The sequence below is a fragment of the Sinocyclocheilus anshuiensis genome, unplaced genomic scaffold, assembly GCF_001515605.1.
Source record: "Sinocyclocheilus anshuiensis isolate Anshui unplaced genomic scaffold, SAMN03320099.WGS_v1.1 scaffold6, whole genome shotgun sequence".
Lineage (NCBI taxonomy): Eukaryota > Metazoa > Chordata > Actinopteri > Cypriniformes > Cyprinidae > Sinocyclocheilus > Sinocyclocheilus anshuiensis.
In genome coordinates this window covers 1,849,377-1,857,315 of record NW_015547668.1, presented here as the reverse complement: position 1 = coordinate 1,857,315, position 7,939 = coordinate 1,849,377, and the positions used below count along the sequence as shown (strand labels likewise).

Sequence of the window (7,939 nt, the reverse complement as noted above, 5' to 3'; positions counted from 1 at the left end):
ACAGACAGACAGACAGACAGATAGATAGATAGATAGATAGATAGATAGATAGATAGATAGATAGATAAATAAATATTGGGTTATGTTGTAAGCACAGAGCTCACCGTGGTGTGAGGCGATACCTTCCTCTCTTTGGATGTCTTGGTCTATAACCTATGGAAGATGTTATGCTTTTATTACAGCTTTAAAACTCCAAATAGACAAAATATAAAATATCAAACAAACCATACAAGCTTTGATCTTTTCTTATATGCCTAACTGTGTTTATGCCAGCGTTTGTCTTGTGTACTGTGGTATACCGTGCTTGTAGTGTGATGAAGCTCTGGGCTGCTGTCTGAACTTCTGCCGTGTGCTGTGATGGAGCTGGTGTCCTCTTTCTCGAAGCAGATCATCAGCCTCCACGGGTCTCGCTATGGCAATAAAAGAAACATTTAAATGCAGTTTTAATTGGAGGTTTGACTCTCTCACAATTAGTATTTGCAGTGGAGCATCACTGGAAACATAAAACGTACAATTCTGAAGCCTGAACTTCACCACCACGTCCCCAAAAGACCGAGGCAATGATTACTGCCTCAAACGCACATAAATTACAACCAGACTTTTTTTTATATGTCTACCCCCGACAGCCTCTTGCAATTGACACTTTAGACCTTCTGAGATTCAAAACAATCCTTTTAGTGACAGGGAAATAATGGGGTGAATTAACTTCAGGGAAAAGAGGCAAAGTTTAGGAAGCAGAACAGAAATGAGAAAAGAAAGTCAAGCTGTCTAGTTTTGGTTTTCAGGGCAATTGAGCGATGACAGGATTTTGCTTCTTTTTTAAATTTTCACTCTTTAGAGTTTGGAGTTCCACTACTTCTTTTTTAAGCATTAGAGGCATAAATGCCATGTTTTATTGTTGCAAGAAATACTAGATAGTTAGCTAGACAAGACGCATCAAATATCTGAATCCACTCCTAAAATGATCCCACCTCATAGTTTGTGAATTTTTTGACTATAGTTAGCAATTAAAATAATAAATATTACAGTAATAATGGCATATAACTATACTAATGATCTAAAATATTTATCTGTGCCGAACTTTTTGAAGTCAACCCTGTTACTAAATGATTTTTCCCTTTGCAAAAAAACCTAACATTTTAAAATGAAAAGCAAAATATATTATCGATCTGGAGCTATTCAACTTCCGCACGTTATTATAAGAAAAAACATCATACAAATATCTTTAATTTCATTATCATTTTATTTATAAGTAACTAAATATTCTGGCCTCAAACTACCTAGTTACCATTGTAGCATTTACTTTAATTTTTTATTTACAACATTTTAGGTAGCACTTTACAATAAGGTTCCGTTTGTTAACTATATTTAATGCATTAACTAACATTAACTTACAATGAGCAATACATCGTTACAGTATTTATTCATCGTTGTTAATGTTAGTTAATAAAAATACAACTGCTCATTGTTAGTCCATGTGAGCTCAGATCCAATAAATAACATTAATAGATGATTTTATTAATGTATTAGTAAATGTTGGAATCAACATTAACTCAGATTAATAAATGCTTTAGAAGTATTTTTCATTGTATATATATAAATATGTATAATTTAATTATTTTTCTCATTTATAAAATACAAAATCACAATTTAAACATGGCTCAAATTTTGGCACATCCTTTCACTGAAGAATAAAAAATCTTTTAGGAGTTCCATACCATGTTTTGAAAGGGCTAACGAGCATTTCTTACAAAATCCCACAGTCGAGTGTTCAGATTGTTTTGAAGTTAGAAAACATGTTGTGCACAACAGATGCTCTAAGAACAGCATATGACAAAATAAACTAGCTGGAATTCCAGACGACCAAAAAACTCTAAACAAAAGAACATCAATCTAACAGGACAAATCTTGAGATTCAAAACACAGGCACTGGGCCACTCTCCCATAATCGGACTAAAATAACTGATGACAAAAAGCAGCCTATTTGCCTCTAAGACACAACATGAGCAGTTCATGAGCTGGTCGACATCAAGAGGGAAACCAGATGGAGACAATTTCACCATAAGGTCTCTTTTAATCTTAGGACAGAACCACAAAACTCTGGATGGCGGTAAAAAGCAAAAGTAGCTCAAGGAGTTTGTAACAGCTACGACGTTATAATTTTGTTGTCTTGTTATGTTACTTAATATAGACTGCAACCTATAAAAAGTAACCCAGAATTATTTTTGTTATGACAAAACATCCCTTCGATATGGAAGCCCGTTTAAGCCACTGAATAAAAAATAAAAAGGTAATTGCGGCTTTTTATTTCACAATTCTGACTTTTTTCTCAGAATTGCGTGATATAAACTCGCAATTGCGAGTTAAAAAGTCATAATTGTGAGATATAAACAGCGCAATTCTGACTTTTTTTCTCGAAATTGCGAGTTTCTATCTCGCAATTCGGACTTTTTTTTCTCACAATTCACACTTTTTTTCTCGAAATTGCGAGTTTCTATCTCGCAATTCGGACTTTTTTTTCTCACAATTCACACTTTTTTTCTCGAAATTGCGAGTTTCTATCTCTCAATTCGGACTTTTTTTTCTCACAATTCAGACTTTTTTTCTCGAAATTGCGAGTTTCTATCTCGCAATTCTGACTTTTTTTTCTCACAATTCAGACTTTTTTTCTCGAAATTGCGAGTTTCTATCTCGCAATTCGGACTTTTTTTCTTGCAATTCGGACTTTTTTTCTCGAAATTGCGAGTTTCTATCTCGCAATTCGGACTTTTTTTCTTGCAATTCGGACTTTTTTTCTAGAAATTGCGAGTTTCTATCTCGCAATTCTGACTTTTTTTCTAGAAATTGCGAGTTTATATCTTGCAATTCTGACTTTTTTTCTCGCAATTCTTACTTTTTTTTTCTAGACATTGCAAATTTATATCTTGCAATTCTGACTTTATAACTCGCAATTGTGAGTTTATATCATGCAATTCTGAGATTCTGAAAAAGTCAGAATTGTGAGATAAAAAGTCGCAATAACCTTTTATTTTTTTTTCAGTGGCGGAAACGGGCTTCCATACCTCATTCTAAAATATGGCGCTTTTCCACTGCACGGTACGGTTCGGTACGGTTCACTTTTGGGGGATTTTCCACTGGGTACAGTGCCTGGTACCAGGTACTTTTTTTTGTACCACCTCGGTTGAGGTTCCAAGTGAACCGTACCGTTACCAAAACGTGTAATCTCTGCTGATCACTGATTGGCCGGAGAGAATCGTCACTACCTGTGTCACTGAACTTATGACACAGACACACAACAGAACCACTAGATTTAAATCAGCACAGCCAACGAAGGATCGAACGCAACTGTTTTGAACGAGCGCAACTTTTTTTAACAACCAAAAAATGGCTGTTTTGTGGTCTGTTGAGGAAGTACAGACGTTCCTCTCGCTGATAGCAGAAGAGCGGATCCAGCTAGAGCTTGATGGGGCGACACGGAATGAAAACTTTTTTCAGGAGTCGCGGCAATAGAGGCGGCGCAACTATAACGACATGTGAATAATCCCGCCCACTCTAAAGCGGTACTAAACTGCAGTGGAAACGCAAACCGAGCCGAGCCGAGCCGTGCCGAATCGAGTCGCACCACGCAGTGGAAAAGCGCCATTGGTGGGCCAAACAGAGTGTTTCCACTGTCACGGACCAGATGGAGGGTGTTATGAAGACTGCTGGCTATTGTTTATCTGCAAGTAACCTGGGCATCTCAGCATGTATTCCATTTGAGTCACAACCAGGTCAACAAGGAATCAGTGCTTGCGAAAACGCCACAGAATTCAAACGTCTATCATTCAAACATTTCTATGAATGCAACAGCCCTTGCCTGTTTGTTTATTAAATTATTCTGGTCAAACTACTCTCAGCTCCATTACAATTTACGTTTAATTTAATGATGTAAAAAATGATGTAAAAAAATCATTCTTATGAAGTAAAGTGCTGTATATGAAAGGGATAAGCAAATTTAAAGTGATCTGCACCATCTCTGTGTTGTAGGCTGTGGATGAGGACGCCGCGCCTCCTGCAGGCTTCCAGCAGCAGCTCTGTGACGGACATGAACAAAGACAACCCAGAGGACTAAAAGACAACAGACAAAACAGATATTAAATGCATATACAATGACAGATTCAAAATCTCAATCCAGTATGTGCATCTATAAATGACCAAATCCATCCAGTCGTCCTGAAAGGACACTCTTAAAGATGTATGAATGTCATATCTAATTGCATTTATTAAAAAAAAAAAGAAAAGAGAAAAGAGAATTTGAATGCAGATGTGCACTTGGTTTGATGTATTCAGACATTATTATGTGTTTCAGGTATTTTTGGGGCCATTATAAATACAAAATAGGTCATAGTGACTTACAGTACGGAGACCTCCATGAAGACTTGGTTCGTGACTGCATTTATAATTATGAGCCCATGTTTATATGTGTGGGTTAAAAAAATTATTTAGATGTTTTGGTCCCTTGGCTCCGGAAAAAAACATTACAGCAATCAAAAACAAAAGAGATTCTGTAACTGTTTTCCAGTAAACCAAAGACATATAAACAAAAGTTAAACAAAATCCAGTAAACAAAATATGTGTGGCCCATACTATGACCTGATTTTCATTTAGCATGTTAATAGGCTTCGGTAGAGCTGCATAGTTCATCATGACATATTCAACATATTTTGTTTAAAAAGGATCATGCTAGGTTCTGTTTACACGTGATATTAAGTCTCTGGTGATCCGACCACAAGTGGAGCTAAAACATTTTGTGAACTGCTCAAACCACATTCAAAGATAGTCAGAAATGCACTGCATTTCTAGTACAAATACCAATTTATTATGATGCATCCCAGACAACAGTAAAATACCGCCCACTCACCTGTCAAGCAAACATTTTGCTAAAACAAGGCTCTTTGTGGCTTCGAAAAGTCACATTGAGGTGAGAACAAAATTAAAGTATCTGTCTCAACTGACCGTTTGAGACCGGATTATCCAAGATGGATGTTAATACCAAGTATAAACAAGGTCAACAGCATTTTCCTGTACTTACATTTCCTTCAAGAAGCTCCTCTTTCGGACAGCCTGAGTGGGCTTGCAGATACTTTGAATGGAAGAGCAGGCCATCAATGGTCTTCCACGGCATGAGCTCACCCATTGGGAAAGGGAAACCACAAGCACTGTTGGCTTGCGATGAGGTAGGTCAGACCCCGCACAAAGAGAGAGCCGAGCTGGATGGCCCTAGGGTCCACAACATGGGGGAGGGAATATAGAATCACATAAGAAAAAACCTATGAAAACTCAGTAGTTTGTAAAGGTGTGTTCAGTCAAAATCCAGCCATTTCACTTGGGATCTCGTGTGCGGGTGAAAAAGTTCCCCAAGCAGATTTCACTTGGTGAAGGAAATTAGCTGCACTGACCTCAACTAAGTTTCTTAGTTTGAAAATGACTTCTGTGTGAGTGGTGCTTAATGGATTGCTAAACTATTGACAAAAGTGTTTGCTAAAACTATATTTAATGTCGTTCAAAGTCATGCAATATCTTTGTATGAGAAAATTAAGGGTGAAAAATGTTCCAAGTGCATATTTCGCCATATTGGTCATGCAAATTTGTTGTGTTGACCAATAGAAATCTGCTTGGTTTGAAAGTGACTTCTGAGCGGTGCTTCATGCATCGTTACACTCATTGGCAATGTAACATTTTATACCTGCGAAATTTCACAAATGTGACCACACCTTAAAAAAAAAAAAAAACATCTCTGCTCTCAAACACAGCTTAGACTAAAGCAAACAAAAGGGAGGCTGGAGATAAAGCCGAAGTGACAGCAGCAGCCCACTGCCCGTGCCTTCCAGGCGCACAGACTGAGAGCCAGGCCACCGTTTGAAATATTACGCTGTTTGCACGGGCCTGACTTCCTCCTCTTCAGTGAAACGAGAGCATTTAATCACATTCACTGTTATGCATAAGGTTTAGAGAGCAGGATGAAGTAGACCAGCTTTGATTAAACCGCTTAAAAAGACACGTAAAAGTATGGTCTTCCACGGCATGAGCTCACCCATTGGGAAAGGGAAACCACAAGCACTGTTGGCTTGCGATGAGGTAGGTCAGACCCCGCACAAAGAGAGAGCCGAGCTGGATGGCCCTAGGGTCCACAACATGGGGGAGGGAATATAGAATCACATAAGAAAAAACCTATGAAAACTCAGTAGTTTGTAAAGGTGTGTTCAGTCAAAATCCAGCCATTTCACTTGGGATCTCGTGTGCGGGTGAAAAAGTTCCCCAAGCAGATTTCACTTGGTGAAGGAAATTAGCTGCACTGACCTCAACTAAGTTTCTTAGTTTGAAAATGACTTCTGTGTGAGTGGTGCTTAATGGATTGCTAAACTATTAACAAAAGTGTTTGCTAAAACTATATTTAATGTCGTTCAAAGTCATGCAATATCTTTGTATGAGAAAATTAAGGGTGAAAAATGTTCCAAGTGCATATTTCGCCATATTGGTCATGCAAATTTGTTGTGTTGACCAATAGAAATCTGCTTGGTTTGAAAGTGACTTCTGAGCGGTGCTTCATGCATCGTTACACTCATTGGCAATGTAACATTTTATACCTGCGAAATTTCACAAATGTGACCACACCTTAAAAAAAAAAAAAAAACATGTCTTCTGAAGTTATGTGACACCTTTGTGTGAGAATGAAACCAAACCGTATTTGGTAAAAACCTGCACTGCAGCTCCCAAATGTATTTCACGTTCACATATTTGACGGCAAGATTGACATACCAAACAATAGTGGTAGGCGCACTTCTCGTAACTAACTACAATTTGCCACAATTTAAATAAACAGATTTTCAGCAAACAAAATATAAAATTGAAATTAGTTAAATATTCATATTAAGGGATCACATTTACCGATCCATTATGCTTTTTTTTGACAGTGTTAGGCAGCCATCTCTGTTTTTGTATGGAAAAGAGCAGCTGGGACATTCTGCTAAACTCTTCCTTTTGTGTTCTACGGATGAAGGTAAGTCATACAGGTTGGAAATGACACAAGTTAATGATTACATAATGTCTCTTGTGATCGAACTGTTCCTTTAAACCACACCATTTTTACAGTAGCTTGGTTTCAAATTCAACATATTGTCAAAACCCATTGTGTATGAATTATTATTATTATTATTATTATTATTATTATTATTATTACCTTTAAAGCCGCTAATTGCTCAGCGTGGAAGTCAATAGGCCTCGGGACAATGCTGATGCCACCCTGCTGCTGTAAAGGTATAGAGTGGTACAACAAACCAGAACAGCAGCTGCTCTGCAAGCATTTCAACAGTGAACAATGAGAGCTGCTCCAGCCAGATGCCTGAAGGACCGCTGGACCCCCTGAGGACACGCAGCTCAACATTAATGGCAAACTACAGCCTTGTGATCAGGCTGAATGCCATGAAAATTATTTGCCTTCAGTGCTTTTGAAAAATAAAAAAGGATCTGGCTTCAGAAAGGAAACGGGTGCGCTTTAGTTTATTGAAGTGTTGAGTTCTCTATACACTTGTATGAAATACAACACTGAAGTTGAGTTGATGACAGCAGACAAACTGTGTTGCATGATCAGATGTTGATGGTGAAATGACCGCCGTTCACATGTGTGACCCTGGACCACAAAACCAGTCATAAGGGTCAATTATTTGAAATGGAGATGTATACATCATCTGAAAGCTGAATAAACAAGCTTTCCTTTGATGTATGGTTTGTTAGTTTTGGCCGTGATACAACTATTTGAAAATCTGGAATCTGAGGGTGCAAAAAAAACAAAATATTGAGAAAATTGCCTTTAAAGCTGTCCAAACGAAGTTCTTAGCATTGCATATTACTAATCAAAAATTAAGTTTTGATATATTTACGGTAGGAAATTTACAAAATA

The 7,939-nt window shown here is 37.6% G+C and overlaps 1 pseudogene; it reads right to left on the bottom strand.

Moving 5' to 3' along the window:
- Positions 1-7,939, bottom strand: part of LOC107702664 (constitutive coactivator of peroxisome proliferator-activated receptor gamma-like) — an 18,616-nt pseudogene that overhangs the window by 678 nt on the left and 9,999 nt on the right.